Source organism: Wyeomyia smithii, chromosome 1 (genome assembly GCF_029784165.1).
Source record: "Wyeomyia smithii strain HCP4-BCI-WySm-NY-G18 chromosome 1, ASM2978416v1, whole genome shotgun sequence".
Lineage (NCBI taxonomy): Eukaryota > Metazoa > Arthropoda > Insecta > Diptera > Culicidae > Wyeomyia > Wyeomyia smithii.
In genome coordinates, this window is record NC_073694.1 from 910,355 (window position 1) to 929,926 (window position 19,572).

At 39.9% G+C, this 19,572-nt stretch overlaps 1 protein-coding gene across 1 annotated transcript in view; it reads left to right on the forward strand.

Moving 5' to 3' along the window:
• LOC129719103 (uncharacterized protein DDB_G0290587) overlaps positions 1-19,572 on the forward strand; it is a 254,928-nt gene that overhangs the window by 201,145 nt on the left and 34,211 nt on the right. The gene's annotated exons all lie outside the window — the stretch shown is intronic.

Sequence of the window (19,572 nt, forward strand, 5' to 3'; positions counted from 1 at the left end):
AATTTCGAGGTTTTGGCATCAACCGATCAGAAATTCTTTTACGGTTGAATTTATGTAACAAAAATAACCTATTGTTCGAGATACACTATGGAAAAATTGATAAATCACATCGATTGTCTAAATCATACCGAGCAACCAATCACCACCTCTCTTCACAAGCACAGTCGACACTAACGGATACAACCGATCTGACTTTGTAAACAGTCTCACAGCTTTCAACCAATAACGAGCTCGCTTTCGGTAGCTGCAACAGGTGTTTCAACACCGTTTTAAAATGCTTCTTTTATCAATACCACTGAACAGATTCTGAACACCAATGGCTTGATTGATAGGGGAAATATTGCGCAAGATTGTCAAATAATAATTTAAATATGTTTTCGATACTAAACTAGTTAAAAGTTGTGTTAAAAGTCGTGCACATTCAACCAATCACAAGCTCGCTTCTTGTTTGCTCGCGGATGGATTTTTGCTTTGGGCTATATAATAGCCTGTGTCGTCTCATAGCAGTCATCAGTTAACAAGTGAAAGGCCACCAGGCCGGTCTTGTATAATCAGCAGCGGTGGCTGATTCCAGCGGCCAAACTGAGCTGCAGCAGAACCAGAGCGGTGGTATCAGGCAGCAGCGGCGGAGGTAGTAGGAAGCTGCATTTCTTCATTCAGTTCGGTGCTCCTTCGATCTGAGTTGGACCCCACCAGCGGTAATTCAATTCAGATATCGTTGGGTGAAAACGTTGGGTGTGTGTGTGCAGTGTGCACATATAGCGTATGTGCATCTGTATTGCTATGACATTTGCGATGATAGGGATGGCGCTGTTGCGTGTGTATGGCTAGCTATAGCGTGTGTAAGACACTAGCATGTGTAGCATATTATGGCTATTGCGTGTATATCTTCAGCGTGTGTACGGATAGTTATAGCTTGTGTGTGGATAGCTGCTGCGTGTGTAATGATTAGTTAGAGCGTATGTATGGATAGTAATAGCACATGGTTGGATAGCTTATGCGTGTGTATAGATAGTTGTATCGGATGTATGGAAAGGAATAGCGTGTGTATGGATAGCTATAGCTACAGCGTGTGTATGAATAGTTTTAACGCGTGTTTAGATAGTTATAGCATGTGTGTGAATAACTATAGCGGGTGTTTATCGAAGATTATTATTGTCATTGAAAATATTAAAACGTCTTAACGAACACAGTTGTGAATTTGATTTTACAGCAGCGATTTTAACTTCTTCAGCCAGTCTTTATTCATCGAGGAAAAATTACTACCTATGAGTGATCAACACTTATTTACTAGAAATTTGATTTAGATCAAAACGGGTTCTTTTGATTATCATAAGTTATTGGTAAAAAGAGTTGCAAGTTTTCTCAATGAGCATTCATTAAATTTTCGTTTTTGTTTCTCGGTGCGCGGTTTTGATTTTGTTTCTCGCACACAGAGAAAGAAACAAACTTGTCGCTATCGTGAAAAATAACAAAACAATTAGAAATGCTCTAAATCACAACTGAAGAAGTTAAGATATTTTCCTGTCACTCGCCCAAACCTTGATAACAACTACCGAAAAACGTGTGATTGAGCTCTTGCTATATTGAGTTATTGAACCAAACGTTTTTTTTTTTTCAAATACATGAAGTTATATGCTGGGCTGGAACTAACCTAGCATGAGTTTTATCGATTAAATGTCAAACAATTTTCAAATTTAAAATTTTCGGTTGAATCGTTCTGGGCTCCAATTTCAGATAGTTTCGTAAAGTTTGCTTTTCGCTTGGATAGGAAAATTTTACCAATTCGCTCAATTAAATGATTGTCTTGGTAGTGCAGCAAACAAAGGGTTGATTCGAATATGTATGAAATGACAGCGAATTAATAAAAGATATCCATTCTTTTAGTATATATTATTATTTATAACTTTTTAACGTCTCAGCATCCAGAAATGCACTGTAAGATAAAATTGCAGCAAATACTAGAGTTGCAATTCTCTCTATTATTTGTTTTAATGAAATATAAGAATACCGTAGTCCAACGTCATGCGGTCGTGTCTTGAATACCACCCTCCTACTTTTTTCCTTTATTGCTATAATATTCAAGTGCCTAAATCCAAAATGTGGGTGCAATATCATGAGATCTGTTTTTTTATAACTTTTCGAAGTTTGGCATACTGACGTTTTTTGACATGTGTTTAAAAAAAATTCATTACTTTGAAACAGCTTCAATGATAGCTTGGATTTTTTGGTGTCAAAGAAAAAGTTGATTCGTAGTTAGTTTGTATGTATTACCTATTTTGTTTTAATTTAAAAAAAAAATTTTTTTCGCAAAATTTGGTTGATTTGAGGTGTTGTGCAAAAGCTACGTAATTTGTTTCTGTGAGGAGAACGCCCTGTGGCTAAGGGGAAAAGTGCCAAAATCTAAATAATTAGGTCACCTGCTTTATGGACGGCCTCAAATAAAAATTGAATGGAGATTGGTGTTCAGCAGTAAATACCATATTTTTGTCGCATTTATCCACACTTTTTTTACTTAACCAGCCTTTGTATTTAGTTGCCTTACTGTGCAATGCTCCGCGGTTTTCCTCACAAATATGAAAAAAGCCTGGCAAAAATTCCATTTAACTCAAAATGGTTGCAGGAAGAACTATTGACTTTCACATTAGAAAGAGATAGCCTGATGTCATTCCCTTGGTGCAAACACTGCCGACAACTGTCAGAATAGGTATTGGCCGAACTCTCGTTGAGTGAGAATGGGCAATTTCTTGTTCGATCTTTCCGATTATCGACACTAAGAAAACACCTAGGTTTGATATGTTAAAAATTAATTTCTCATAATGCACGAAAATCAAATTACCCGACCCGAACCCGAAGCCTTGGTTTTTAAATTACCCGTACCCGACCCGAACCCGTAAAATATATTTTTACGCTACCCGAAACCCGACCCGAACCCGTCGGGTACGGGTCGGGTACGGGTTTCGGGTAAAAATACCCGTACCCGACCATCTCTAGTGGGGGACTTAGTCTACGTAGCTGATAATACCATACGGAAGAACTGGGTACGTGGCATCGTCATCGAAACCATCCAAGGCCCGGATGAAAGGATCAGGCAGGCGATAGTCAGGACTGCTAAGGGTGAGTGCAGGCGGCCAGTAGTGAAGCTCGCGGTGCTGGAAGTCCAGGATCGTAAATCTGAATTGGAGGCATCCCCACCAGAGTTTCGAGGGGGGGGGGGGGGGGGTATGTGCGCACCTACGAGCAATGAGAACAATCCTTGCGAAGAATCATACCCCGAGCCGATGGACTTTGATAACAAACGTCAACGGGATGGTGAGTGAGTGAGTAGGTAGACAAATAGAAGGTGTAGAATGAGAAATGATCGGTGAGGGTTAATAAATGTAAACAATAATAAAGCAGATTAGAATAGGTTGGATAGAAATAAAAAGGTAACCTGGAAAGAGCTAAAACGTGGTGCATTTCAAAGAATAAGTGGTTTTTTTGATATATAATTTATAGTTTATGGTGGTGCAGGGAATTAATTTGGATCTAATAGAAATCCCATCGGTTTTTCAAGCACCCACAGCTAACCTGAAAAAAGGTGTGAAATATATGTACTACTCGGAATAGAAAGAGAATTGGAATCCTCAACCGTGCATTCAACGTGTAAGAAAAAGGATTAGTAGGGGGACAAACCGTAAATTTTTAAGCTGCTACAAATAAAAAGTACTGCTTGAAAAATTGGTGATTGCGGCTGGTCTGAACAATACCTTTCTAGGAGAAAGGCAAAAAGATGAAGGAAATCGGTTCAGTAGTTTTTCCGCAATCAGGATCACGGCAAAGTCATTTTTCGGAAAACACTATTCCGAGATAATCGCGTGTAAAGTTTCAAGTTTAGCTTATGCGGCCGTCGTGACGAGGCGCGCTGCAAATCGCTCTAACATTCTTCCTATTGCTCAGATCTTTATGAAAATTTGTGAAAATGTTCTCAAGTTGTTGTATTTGAAGATAATACAATAAATTTTTGCCTTTCTCCTAGAACGGTATAGCAATCACTTGCAAAACCGACGATATAAAAGTGCTCCAAAGGGCCGAATGGCATATATCACTCGACTCAGCTCGACGAGCTGAGCATTTTCTGTATGTGTGTGTGTATGTGTGTGTGTGTGTGTGTGTGTGTATGTGCAGATTTTTATTCTCACTCACTTTTCTCAGAGATGGCTGGTCCGATTTTTATGAAATTAATTGCAATCGTTTAAAATGATTGGTTTTATCGAAATGACAACATCCTCGACTTTTGGCCTCTGTACATCGTCTTAATTCTGAATATATTCATATTAGGTGGTATTCGGTCATTTTCTGCAGATTTTCTGGCATCAATCTAACACCGGAAATACCCATATTGGGAGGTATTTAGTTATTTTGGTTGTTTTCCAAAAACTAAAAGTGGTCGTCTTTACACTAGTAAGTAAGAGCAATAAGTGTTGTTGTCTGGTCCCGTTTACGTGTCCGCTCTATCAGTGTTGTATGGTCGTCTTTAAGTTCAAAATGGTGTCCAGGGTCAATGTTTGATTTCTATGCATCATCTCGATCACGTAAATATCCATATTGAGTATTATTCGGTAATTTTCAACTGTTTCCTAGAAGTTGCCATTTAGCAATTTAAAATGGCGCCTGAGGTCAATTGTTAGCTCCTTGCATCATTCTGGTTCCAGAGATACTCATATTGGATGATATTTGTTTATTTTAGGCTGTTTTTAACAAACCGGTAGTCGCCATCTAGGATTTCAAAATGGTATTTAAGATTATTTCTGGCCTCTGAGCGTCATTCGGGTTGAAGAAACACCCATATTGGGTGTTATTCGATTATTTTCGGCTGTTTCCCAGAAACCGGAAGTCGCCAACCTCGAATCCAAAATGGGGTCTGTGGTCGATTTCAGCTACTGTGTATCATTCTAGATCCGGAGGGAGATACTCATGTTAGACGGAAATCGGCCATTTTTGGCTGTTTCCCTAAAACCGGAAGTCGCCATCTTACAATCCAAAATGTTGCCTGAGGTCGATTATGGAACAAATTTATTACCACTAAAAACATTCACCTGCCAAATATGGTTCCATTTAGTTTTAGGTTAGTTCTCGAGATGTGCAGAAATTTGTGTTCATTTCCACTTTCAGAAAAAGGAGGGGCGTCCAACTATGATGGACATATTTGTTACCCCTTAAAACATCCACATGCCAAATTCGGTTTCATTTGCTTGGTTTGTTCTTGAGTTGTGCTGAAATTCATGTTTCATTTGTATGGGACCCCTCCCTTCCAGGAGTGGGAGGGGTCTCAAACTATCATAGGAACCTTTATCGGCTTTAAAAACCCCTACATACAAATTTTCACGTCGATCGGTTCGGTAGTTTTTGAGCCTATATGGATCAGACAGACAGACCGGACTGCATTTTTATATGTATAGATTACAACATCCATGTTTTAGAACCTAAAGAGTGAATATACATTTATTGGATTGAAGCGTTCATGTAAACCTATTTTCACAAATAATAAGATTGAATGAGAAGGGCTGGGTCTGACCGCTAGGTGGATTAATTTAGGTTTTTTCGGTTTTTTGAAAACTAAAAAGGTATATAACCCCTTAAAAGTTTATTCGCACACATAATTCGCACTTATGCGAAATCTCGTCGTTGTCCGTACAACTTAGAGTTAGCGGAAATGATTATCCCTCAATTTTCAAACAATTTTGAAGAGGATTTCGTGTGAGAGCTAACAAGCATCGAAGTCTCTTTCAACAAGTCCAAGAAGTCCGTCTTTTTTTCGTGTCGTGTTCAGCATTTAGTCAATAATCTACTGTTTGTTTCCCAGTGAGAGTCTATGTGTATACAAAGGAGGGAGGTAGTGATAGCAAATAGGTATTGATAAATTTCCCGAAACGAAAATGATACTATTTCCTTCGTTTGACGTCCGCCCTCCCTATCGGTCTATCTATCAGCTCGTGTGTCTCAGTCTATTTTAGGAACATAGTTCCTTAGGGTATTATTTGTTCGTTTGCCTTTGTCAAGTCGAAACAGACCAGCAAAATGTAAGCATGTGAAACAAGCAGAAAAAAGAGCAAACTAAGTATCTATATTTGCATATCGAGTGTCGCTCCACCTCTATCAGCTCTTCATCAAACAATTGTCCCAAGCATCGTCGTTGTTCCGATAGCTGAGTCTGATTGGAAGTCTGTGTCGGAGTTTGATTGACAAATAAAGCACGAACGCCTTTGAAAGCTAGAGCGCAGCAGAGCTGGAAAATTATTATTTTACATTTTATCTACCCACTCTCAGTCGGAACATCGTTCCTGTTACACTTTCATCACCGCCGGGGGACCCATTTAACACTTGGAAAAGTTTTGCTGTGCACTACTACTACTCAGAGCTCCACTTTATCTGGGCAGGATGCAAAGGATTCTAACTTTGAGCACAAGTTCATAAATTTAGATTAGAACTTCTTCCTTCAAAGGAATTGTCACTAGAGGAACTGGGGCAATGTTTTTTCTACTGACCCCACCTCAACGTTCTTCTCTCGGATAACAAATTCGTTTGTTCCGGCCACTAAACGGTCAACAAAGTAAACACAAACAGGACAGCAGCCATGCCGGGCCCACGTATTTTGTGCTAAATTAATTGATTTCCGTTCGCTCATTCCTATTTGGCGCTGGCTGAAATTGATACTCCCGTACGATCGTCGGAGGGAGGTCAGGCCGTGGCGATGTCGATCCGTATCACATAATAATGTAATTACTTAGCCACTTGTTGGAGTTAGCTTCTTCTGCCTTCTGTGCTCATCAATCAAAAGAGACCGCTTAAGTGACGCTTTTTCCCGACGGCATCCCAACGAACAAGAAAGATGAGCGCGCTTGAGGTAATTGGTTTTGATTGTATCGAAATTTGTTGTTAAATGTAATATTTATGGAGAGGGGTTGGAGTTTAACACGAGCAGCAATTTGCTGGAGATTCTGTCGGATTCAGGCTAGGGAAGAAATACTCTTCCAGTGATGATCCTTCACTTCCTAGAGCTGGTGAAAATATAATGGAATGGTAATGGGATATAATAAGATAAGTGGATTTCATTTCCGCATCATTTGCTTCGTTCCTGGCAAGAGCATAACTCAACCGTGTTTTTGCGGTTCTTTGACATTATATCTTCTAACTACTAGGCCTAGTTTTGAAAAATATATTAATATAAACAGTTTTGTACGTGATGACCAAAATTAAAGCATAAATTAATTATCAGCCCAATTATCCAATCAATCGTTAATTCTAATAAATTTGATCGAATAAACAAACATACGCTGACAGTTATGCCCCGGTCGGTAAACATCAAAAGCTGAATAATTGTCGTACCAATTGACAAATTTATTTAGCAGCTATTAACACCATTTCCGCTTATTTTTTTTTGGCTCGTCGTACGCCATCCTAAACATTTGCAGTTGGAAATCGAAAATCAATATTATTCTACCTTCCGATTCAATTATACGAAAGATGGACGGCACACAGTCCCAGAGAGCAGTATTTGCATTTGTGCGATATAGTTGTGAACAAAATTCAATCGAATAATAAACCAATTGATTAGAGCAGAGCAGAGGGGCAGATGATAGTGAAAGCAGAAATATGTTCCAATTAGAAGCGGATATTTAATTAAATTCTATGTACTGTAAAAGTGACCATAGACGAATCCCATCAAACGGGAATGAACCACCCTATCGATTCGATCCGTATCATAGTAGGCGGCTGTGCTGTGTAGCGATTGCTATTAGTGCATGATTGGGATTTCTCGCATTTTGAAGCTAAACATTTTGAGGCTGAGGATGCAATTCTCTGGGCATATGTGCGAAATAATGCAAATTTATGTCACCACAGAGAGTAGCAAAATTACCACCATAAATGCATTGCGGTGCGGACGGCCGCCGGTGTTAGTGTGTGCCGAGTAAACACAGCGTGTTGTTGTTCCGGTCCAATTTCCACTTCCGCTGGTTCAATTCTAGCCATGGACCGACCGTTCGGTGGGTGGCTGAAAGCATACGCTTTCCTAGAGAATGTAAAATTTCATACCGGAAAAACCGCCAGCGTTGGCCGAGTAACACGAAGATTAAGTCGGTTAGGAAATTTCAATTTAGATAAACACTGCATGCTGTGCTTTGTTTTCAGATAAGTATAAAAATCACGTTAAAGTTTTCCAGTTGTGAAATTTAAACTGAAAAAAAAACGATATTGGACTTTTCTTCTTTTGCTCTCCCCTTCAGTTGGGACTTTGCTGGCATGCTGCCGCGTTTAGATTGTGTCAAGGGTTTGCACGTGCAGCTTCGGATGGACAACCGCAGAAGAGGATTCTATTATTTGCAGTGCTTTATGGTTCATGGAACAGAGCCATGCTTTGTGAGATGGTTTGGAAACAATTTAAATTATTTTTGGTTCGTCGTTTGTGGCAAAAGTAAAGGCTTGAGCTTCTAGAAAGGGTATAGAGGAAAAATCATGCGGAACAAGTAATGGACCTTCACCCTACCGCACAGATTCTACCATCCTCTGCGAAGGCTTTCAACTGAACACTCACTTAACGGGGTGATGAATTGGCTCTCGGGGCGAATTGAGTGGTTTTGATCGTCGAACCGAAATACGGTAACAGCAGCAATCCACCAAATTGTCCGATGTTCGGCCCCAACCGAGTTGGTTTAAGGTAACCACAGGAAGAATCTCGTTTCAACTGGCTCCAATTACTGATTTGTGGCTTACCAGTTTGCAAATTTGTGCCACTTCATGCATTGGCATGCAATGGAATGGTCGAAAGTTACAATAATTGCAGAATATTTGTTCTTAGAATGTCGGTGCTTCTAGCCTAGAAAATCTAAAAATGTTTTATCGGGTATATGTTAAAATGCCAATGCAGAAAACTTATAATATCATCGCATTCGATTTATTTTTCTCTCAACAGCAAGTAACTATCGCAGTAAGCTTGGATATCCTACTCCTGATTCAGGGTTTTGTTTTGTTCATAATCCAAAAATTTTTCTAAAAAACCTTCAAATAATTCTGGAACGATTCAAAAATGATGCTCCAAGAATTTTGAAATAATTTAAAAATCTTTTAATACTTTTAAAGTTAAAAAAAAATCTAAAACTTTTATTAGAATAATTTTAAAATAACAAGTTAACAATTTAAAAATGATTTTAGAATAATCCTCAAGTGACTCTGATGAAATAAAAAAATGTTGCTCCAGAGATCCCCCAGAAATTAACCGTGCGCCCGCTTTCACTGCACACTGGGCCAGAAATGGAATTTAGCGGAACGAAATTATTAGCGCTCTCAGGGTTTGACCAATCGGTTTCCGATCTTCTACAAAGTTTCTTGGATGTTTGAATTAGTTCGGAATTTAGCCGCGAAGGTGGCGTTGCGATGCCAACTTCTTTCCCTTACATGCTAGAGCTTTTCGGTTTTCGACAAAGTTGTAGATCTCTAAATTCTATGAACTTTAGAGAATATACAAAATTTCTAACTCTTCAAGTTTCAGGGATCCACGAGTTTTTATAAAATTTGTCTGAATTTCACGTTTTATTGTGATGATTTTATGAGTTCATTCGAATTAATCTTTTACAAATTATTTCTCGATAAAAATTGAATAATTACGTCGTTTTCTTCCGAGTACATAAGTTTTTGAAGTTCTTAAGTGAAAATATTACACAAAATTTGAAAAATACATAATTTTGTGAATTATATATCTCATAGGTTAGCAAGTATTAGCAAACCTATGAGATATATATTTTAGCAATTTTTTCTAAAAATTGTTCATCAAAAAATTTGTATTTTCTGAAATTTCGAAAGATGTGATTGTGATATTTCAGTCTGAATATAACCATAGCTTTCATGTGAAAATACATTTGCTATGCATTCATTGCATGGAATACACGGTCCAGTACCCTGATACTCTATCCAACCTCTTTGCAGTCTTCAGCAAGTTTTTCAGTGTAATAAGAACTTCAACTTGACTTTCAGTTTAGTTCAAATTCTATCGAGAAAAAAATTTTAAGAAATTAATTCGAGTGAACTCATAAAATTATCACAATAAAACGTGAAATTCAGACATATTTTATGAAAAACTCGTAGATCTCTGAAACTTGAAGAGTAATAAATTCTGTATATTCTGTAAAGTTTCATAGAATTTCAAGATCTACAACTTTGTCAGAATCCGAAAAGCTCTAGCGCGTAAGGGAAAGAAGTTGGCATCGCAACGCCACCTTCGCGGCTAAGTTTCGAACTAATATAAACATTCAAAATGAAGCCCTAACTATACTAAGAAAATTTGTAGAAGATCGGAAACCGATTGGTCAAACCCTGAGAGCGCTAATAATTTCGTTCCGCTAAATTCCATTTCTGGCCCAGTGTGCATTGTAGGAATACCGCAGGCACCCATAGCTAACCATTAAAAGCTTCGTAGCCGCAAGGTTACGGAGTCCACTTTGACAAGCGAGTGGTGATAGGCAGGGCCGGCGGTTAGTAGTACCCACGCGGAAAATATTCCTGTGGGTACTTACCCACCCCAAACTATCGGACAAAACCATAAAAAATGTAATGTTTTTTTTTTTCATGGACATCGTTGAGCAAGAGGTTATAAAGCTACAGATTTATGTACAGTTGTAAAGTTTCTCAGGAAAAAGGATTATTTTGTTTTGTTTAATTGTTCCCGAATTTGTTTGTTTCCTCTGATTAATCAATACCAGGCTCGTTGTAACGAAAGAAATGTTTTTCTGATTTGTGGCGAATCAAAAACTATTTAAAAACTGCAATTGTTTGATTGTTTCGAAAACTTCAATAACTATTCTTGTGCACTTTCACGACTGTGAGTTAAAAATTAGCAGAAGTCCGATTAAGCTTAAATGTTGAATGAAGACTTTTTTCGAGAAGCATCAATCATAGTAACCCATAAGTCAGCAAAACAAAGTTGACTCGAACTCTAGCCGTGATGGCGAAAACAGTGAACGTTACCCCTTGGCACTACACTACACTCTACAATCAGATTATCGAAAGAAAGCCCGGTTCCGGACGACCGACTCAGGGTCCTCAAGACGGTGACTAGAACTCCAAAGCATGCTGAAGAGGAAGACCAAGAGAAAAGTGGCTACATCGCTGCGTACGCTTGATCGGGAGGTCGGTGCAACCTGTTAAACAGTGAAAATGTACCTGGCGTCATACATGTCCGAAAGCGGCAATCCCGTCCAATGGTCTCGGAGCCACAGGCAATGACGCTGCGGCAGCGGCTGAATAAGATGGTCAAGTCGATTTTCCCAGCGAATCGCGACGTGACGGTGGTTGAGACCCATCTCATTCTGGATGGCAACGACTGGCAGGGCACTTCTTATTTTACTTTCCCCACGAAGGAAGTGAGCTCTAAGGTGAAGTTCATTTCACACATCAAATTCCCTAAGAAGGTGCTGCTGTGGCTGACAATCAGCGAGAAGGCGATGCCAAAGCCGCTCATCTTTCGTTCCGTACTGTCTCCGTACACCTTTATAACCCATGAACCTTCCCTATCCATTACTACCCACTCGGGAAAATAATGTGATGCCGGCCTTGGTGATAGGTTCGCATCTTAGTAAAACCAAGCCATTCGTTGGCAACAGAACTTTAAGTATGAGTTCATTCTCAGGCTCTTCCACACAAAACTTCCCTCCAGACTTAATCCCCAGTGGTCTAAAGCTTCGATAATATCATAGACCATAGCACGTTATACGCTGTTAGAGTGATAGCTTGCATAAAAAGGGGAAAAATATATATACCACTCGGAACAAAAAATAAATGAAATTAAGAGTTGCTCTGCTTAGTTTATTCGTAAAACGATTTTTAATATTCGTAAAATAATTGGAATCCTCAGCCGTGCATTCAACCTGGAAGAAAGGGATTAGTAGGGGGACACACTGTAAATGTAAGTAATAATGTAAAGACCTGAAAAAAACATAAATATAAAAAGTTCTGCATTGAAAATTGGTACCTTACTGGTCTGATTTTGCACCGGAAGTGACTGGAGTTTCGATAGGAGATGTTCGAGATGCGCCAGCATTCCCAGTTCAAAAGGGAGGAATGGAACTGGAGTTCAGAAAGGTGCAAATGGAGAATCAATCGCCGAAGAGGAAGTTCATCAGAAGAAATTCGGGGAACTGCGGACAGAAATGGAGATGAAGCCGAACCATCTTGAACTGAAAGGGAACGCGGGTACTGTTGAGGAAAACGGTCAAGATGGAATTGATGGTGCGAAAAAAATGGTAAATTGTGCGGATAAAAATTGTGCTGATGCTGATGCTTGATGCTGCAACGGTGTTGAAGCTTGCTGACATAAAGCGAATGGGATCATGTAGTCCATAAGATGCATTAGGCTGAGGCAGAGAGAGAAAATTCGTCTTAATGATCGTTTCAGAGCATATAAATCTAATCGCTGTAAAATTCTTGCGGCATCAATCTCACCAGTCAGAAATTTGAATACAAAGATATCCTCTGCAAAACGTCTTTTATGCAGTGTTATCATGCCTAAGAGTCGGCAACGATCAGAATACTCCGGTAGCTGCTGCGGATTCTGCCATGGCAGAAAACGTAAGGCGTAACGTACAAACTTCCGTTGCACGGCTTCAATTTTTGTAATCCAATTTGCGTTGAATGGACACCACACTACGGAATTCGTTTCGAGAACAGAACGGACCAGAGATATGTACAGTTATCGAAGGCGCGAAGTGGATCGCGGAGTTCCGATGCTATCTTAAAAATAAATCTAAGTTATCGATTCGCTTTTGCAATAATCTCGTTGTAGTGCGCCCTGAATGATAGCGATGCGTCTAGAATAACACCCAAGTCTCTAACCTGGTTAACTTGGTGTAGCTGAACGTTATGGAATCATTTTTTCTATGGAAAGAGATTACGCAACATTTCTGGATACTAATTGTTAGCAGGTTGTTGGTGCACCACTTATAAAAAATGTCGAAGAGCCGCTGGAGTTCGTGACAGTCTGCGATACTTCGTATAATCCGCATTAACTTGACATCGTTTGCAAAAAACATACGGCTTGGCACTGGCAGTAATAAGGATGCGTCGTTTATGAACAGTGCAAAGAGCAGTGGCCCTAAATGACTGCCCTGCGGAACGCCCGGCGGATTCGAAAAGTATGTAGAATGTTGTGATGCTATTTCAACGTACAGCGTTCGATTTACAAAATAGGACCTTAGCCATTGTACGAGAGCAGAAGCAACTTTTAATTTCTCCGACTTGGCGAGCATGATACCATCATCGCAGTATCGAAAAAAAGACCGGTCCCGAGCGTCCAACGACCCTGAGTGGTATCCAAGTCAGCGAATTCGCCCAACCTTTCCCAGCTGCGTCTCATCGAGAATTTTCTGGCAAACATGAAGCGCAAGATCCACTCCAACAATTTCTGTCTGATCTATATAGGCTTAGAAACTACTGAACCGATCGGCGTGAAATTTGGAAATAGGGGTTTTATGGGCCGAGAAAAGTGACTGAGATAGCTTGAGACCCCTCCCTCTTCTGGAACCGAGGGTTTCCATACAAATGAAACTCAAATTTCTGCACATCTCGAGAAATAATCAAGCAAATGGAACCAAATGTGATATGCTACGGTTTTTGGAAGCAACAAAAATTAAAATGGTGGTTTGACACCTCTTCTGGGAAAGCGGGCTTTCACACAAAAGAAGCTCGAATTTCTTTCACAACTCAAGAACTAATCAAGTAAGCGGAACCAAATTTGACATATTGAGATTTTAGGGAGCAAAAAATATTTTCATAGTGGTTCGACACTCCTAGATGGAAGGGCTCTTATACAAATCAAACACAACTTTCTATGGTGGTTTGACACTTATCCATTCTCTGGAAGGGGAAGGAAGAGGTCACGGCTTAGTCAAGTAAGTTAGGCTATTTGTGCGGAGAAAACTATACAATCTAATGAATTATCGTCATAGGAACGCCGCAGGCTCCCACAGCAAACCTAGAAAAAGGTGAAAAATACTGAACCACTCGGAATGAAAAGTAAGTAGAATTAGGAGTTGCTTTGTTAAGTTTATTTGAAAATATTAGATTCAAGGAGTAAATGTAGTAATGAAGATAGAAAATAAAATCTTAGAACTGGAGTTCAGAAAGGTGCAAATGGAGAAGAAAATCGCCGAAGAGGAAGTTCATCAAAAGAAATTAGGGAAACTGCGGACAGAAATGGTGGAGAAGCATAACCAGCTAGAACTGAAAAAAAACCGTTGAGAAAAACGGTCAAGATGGAATTGATAGTGTGGATGAAAATGGTAAAAACGAAAGATCAAAAGAGAAAGGGCAGAACAAAGTAAAGTCGGAAACGTCGTAACCAGGAACCGTTTACTTTCGAAAAGGAAAAGTCGAAGAAAGGAATAGAAGAGAAGACGGAGCTGATACCTGCTGATTGTCGAGGATCTCACCAGAAGCATTCAACCCCGACGACAAAGACGACAGGGAGGTCAAGTCTACCGGACAGTTTCATGGAAGAGCACAACAAAAACAACACGCCATTTGGACAGCCCGAGGTTCCGAAGAAGAAAAAAAAACGAGAGAGTGATAAAGAAACAGAAGAAGATTCTCCCGAAGAGAGCAGTACCGGTTGAAGAAAATCGGTTACGGCGCGGATATTAAGAAGATAAACCAGCGATTACCGACAAAGAGAGTAGTCAAGAGTTGTGTGATGAGCTTCTTCGACTTGTTAGGACTGTTGTCGTCTTTCACACGTTCTTCGGGAAAATTCTCGATCCAGGACTTGTGGCGAAGTGAGTGCAACTGGGCTTTAGCAACGTACAACTGCATGTCCTCGTTGATGCAAGCGACAACGCCTGCGATGCTACGGTGTACTTCCGGATCGAGATGGCTTACGGTCCAGTGTGCTTTCTGATGTGGCACCGCTGACGCACCGTTGAGGTAGAGCAGTGATAGATCTGAAGCGACTCGAAGATAGTGTTGTCGTTGATCCATTCAGGCCATCGCTTGTATAAACAGTTCGTTGCTTACTGGATCGACGAAGTCCTAAACCTCACGATGACGAAGTGGGCGACAAAACATAGATTGTGTTCTGATGGACCGTGGTTTCGTGGTCCAGATTTCCTCTACAAATCGGAGTATAAGTGCCCGAGGCAGGACAGAATCACGTCGGACGTTGTAGAAGAGATTTGAGCATGCCTTCTGTTCCACGAAGTTTCATTAACAGGCCCGATGGTGTATGAACATCGCTTGAAGATCGAGATAAACGATGCTAGTCCGGACGATAGCATGCATATACCGATTTGCAACAAACTGCAGAAGGAAGTGAGACGGGTTAAGGATCGAGGTGTTACCAACAACCGACAAGATGAAGAAACTGGTGAAGAAAAGCAATCCGGCATCGACGATACCATTTAATCGAGAGGAATATTAAAAAGCTGAGACGTATCCGTGGTGATCAAAGGAGGCGGAAGCCTTGATGGACGAGGTCAAAGCGTTGAAGAAGTTCAGTTCCATCTACAGCCTGAATCCTTGCCTAGACGATCCTGCGGTTTGCTCTCCAACGGTGCGAGGATCCCTCCCTACCATTCGACCTTAGGTTTCCGATAATCCTGCCGAAGAAACATCCGGTGAGCGACAAGCTACTCGAGCACTATCCCCAGCAACTTGCCCATGGGAACGTAGAGACTGCCGTCAACGAATTGCGACAGCGATTCTACATTCCAAGTATACGGACGAGGATGAAGTAGATAGGGAAGGCCTGCAACGAACTCACTTCCGAGCAGCCAAAGAAAGGTCATGAAGCAAATAGCAATGGATCTTAAAGACGCCTTCACCGATGCCAGAACTCGGTGGAGCTTTAACCCGCCAAGACTCCACTGAGCGTTCTCGACGATGGACGAACGCTGATCGACGAAGTTCTGCTGACTACAGTTGCGGAAGCGGGAGATTTAATTAACTCACGCCCTCTAACGTACTCGTCGTTGGAACCAGAAGTCGATTTGATCATCACAAAAGGTCGCAATCACTAGCGGACGATCAGTGGAAACGGTGGGTCAATGAGTACGTGCCGTCCATCAACCATAGAACAAAGTGGCATTCAAAGTCACTGCAACAAAGCCGTGGCGACCTAGTCTACGTATCTGATGATACCATTCGGAAGAACTGGGTCCGTGGCATCGTCGTCGAAACCGTCCAAAACTCGGATGGAAGGATCAGGCAGGCGATAGTCAGTCAGGATTGTAAATCCTAGGTAGACGAAGAAGAAACAAAAATTAATCGAATTAAAATAGGTTAGTTAGAAATAAAAAGTAATCTGGAAAGAGCTTAGCATGAGAAAAAAATATAAAGCTGCTACATATTTGAAAAATAAGTTAATTTTAGGTTTTATTAGTTTTAATTTACGCAATCAAAGATTTCAGACTTAAGACTATTGAATTTAAAGATAATTAAGAATTATATTCCTAATAATGAAGATTTGAAATTGATAGAGTAAGGTTTTCGATCTAGCCATTTTATAATTCGGATTTACAATTAGTTGTTCTTGACTTCATTTGTTGGAATATCAGACTTGAATTTCAAAACTTCGGATTGTGGATCCGAATTTCTAACATGAAGCCAATGATTCTCCACAACAAATTCTTCTGAAGGGTGGAGAAAGTTAAATAGGGGGAATAGGGGCATAATGAGCACCTCTTGGTTGCTGATTTAAGCATGGAAAACGACAAAAATTTTAAGCTGTCTACAGTGCAAAACTTGAATTAACTATCTATAATTAAAGGTACACTATTCACAAATTGAAAAGTTTATCGTATAATGGGGAAAAACACAAATCAGATTCATGCATCAAAAACTAGCAATCAGTCGGTGTGTGGGGCACAATGAGCACCCCACTGGGGCATAATGAGCACCCACGGGGTAAAATGAGCACTCTTATAGAACATATCTTAAACTGTGTAGAAGTACAACTAATGGGCCAACGTTTGTCGCGGGATGTCGTGATACTTGGCGGCTTGTTTCGTGAATGTCCCGTCGCGCCTTATGGTGGCCAATTCGTACAGTCCCTTTTTCTGGCCGATTCGGTCTCAAAGATTTTCTAATATATGTTCGCACACGTACGTAAACGTAAACAAACACTGACTATGGAAACAGACAAACTCACAAGTCTACTGAGATGAATTTCAGGTAAGTTCATGTGACAAGGTATGCTCATTTCACCCCACCTAAAGGTGACCATTTCGCCCCTATCGAATTAGTTAAAGTTAACATGAGATTTTAATACTAATTATAGCTTAAAATCAAAACTTCAATGATGGTGAAATTTGGGGTATGATCCATACGTCATATTGATGTGTATACATACTTGATCAAGCCATTTAAACGACCGTAGAAGCTTATTTTGTAGTGCGCAATAATAATAATTTTTCCAACATCCGGGAACCAAGTTGATTTTTTCCATATATTTCCATATTTTAAACAGACAAACCACTTTTGTTCTACATAAAGAGATACTGTAGTAACTACGGAAGAGTTCCACATACCATATTGTATTAAAAATGCGTAGTTTCGCCTAAAAGAGGGGTGCCCATTTCGCCCCGTGTGCTCGTTATGCCTCTAATCCCCCTAATTATTGGAAATTATTTCAAATAATGCTCAGAATATCGAGGCCAGAGAAAAATATAATGATTCCAAATCAATCTCAGAATAATGGAATGCTACTAATGGGACAAAAATGATGCAAAATAGGTAAACTAGAAAAAATATTACATTAAATGGAGTCCGAATTGCGGATATCAGTTACAATAAGCCAAGAGAGACAAAGATTCTCACTCAAGCTTAGGATGACGAAAAACTTTTTTAAATGACAGAAAGGAGAAACAGAAAATTATCTTCGATTGAGCTCATAATAGCAAAAAAAATATTCAAAAAAAAATCTAGTTTTAGGTATAATAATGTTTGAACTTCGACATTTGGAATCTCTCATTCTGAATCAAGAATAACATTGATAAAATTTGATATCATCATCATCCCTTTTTTGACTAGGTATAACACGGCCTACTACGACATAGAAATTTCCCCCCACAAAAGAAAAAACATTAAAGTTGGCAATGTTTTGCCAGCATTCGCAGCACTTACTAAGAGAGCACTTACTGCAGCAACACTTGAATCAACAGGGTGCCTCTAAAATTGAATGCATATTATTATTATCCTGAACGACAGACAGTGCTTACTAGAATGGAAGTCGATGCCTTTCGATTGTTACTTTGATACTTGAAGTCATAGTAAACTGTGTGTTTGTGTATGTGCACAATTTCGATTGCAGTCCTCATTTTACGGTTCTACCCGTCGTTCGTCAGGTCCCACATAAAGCCATTTCCGTTTCGCAATGTGGAGTGGAATAAATTTTCTATGGTTGCAATTTCACTCCGGTCCTTCTCCGGGCGACGATGATTTACATGCATGTCTAGTTGCTCAACTTTTGCACTCGACTTGATATCGGAGAAGCCGGTTATGGTTACTTATCATCTCTCCCCCCTCTGTATGCAAATGGAGTAATTTGCGTGCCGAAGACAAGTTGGGCGCTCTATCTTCTACATACAGACGTCCTTCTCGGAATGGGTGGGAAATAATTTATTTGAATATCACTCACAAATCTAGCTGGAAAATATGAGTTTTCTACGGCGGCGTCGGTAATTTCCGTCGGTACGATAGAACACTACTTTACCCCTTTGCAATTGTAAAGTCTTTTTTTCATGCTGCCAAGTGTGGATCAGCAGATAGGGACAAAAAAAACGGGAAAACTTTGCTCACTTCAAGCTCAATTGTTCCAATTTTATAGTGCTGCAATTTGTATGTTGAACATTTTGTTTACTGCATTGTGCAAATGGGGAATGTTAGCTGTAAATGGAGCAAAAGTACATCCACATACAAGCACACACACAAACACATATACAGACAAAAGAAGTAGCAAGCAATCCTCGTTCTCGTGTCGTGTGTTCTTCTATGGTTGATTCACTTTTCCGTTCTCGTTTCACTCGGATTGGCAGCAGCACTGAAATGAGCAACTCGTTATGATTGCTTCTCTACCGCACAGAATGGAGAAGATATTTTACTGGGAAAAATGTGACACAGATTAGGGTACAATTACACACCCTCAGATAGATTGATTTTATTAGGTGAAAAAAATGTTCATAATAATTTCTATTTTCATTGAGTTCTCTGTCTTGTTGCTAAATCTGTGCTCCCACTTCAGCCGCTCGGAATTACATTGTCCATATTATTCATGGTATGTTCTAGTATGTACCAGTAGGGGCGGGTTTGGGGTGGTTCCTCATCAACAAAATGCTTTCCTGCTGCCAATGCTGCTGCTGCTGCCAGTAGAGTGTGCAGAAAAATTGCAGCGCAGTTGATGAACGACTGTTACAGTTTCACTCGAAAATAAAAAAGTAAAAAAAAAACAAATCAGAATGAAGAGGAGGGAAGTGGTAAATTGCCTTTGATGAGAGTGTTTCGAAACTCGTTTTGGGAGTCGAATAAACTGACAGCCTGCCGTTATTATTCCTC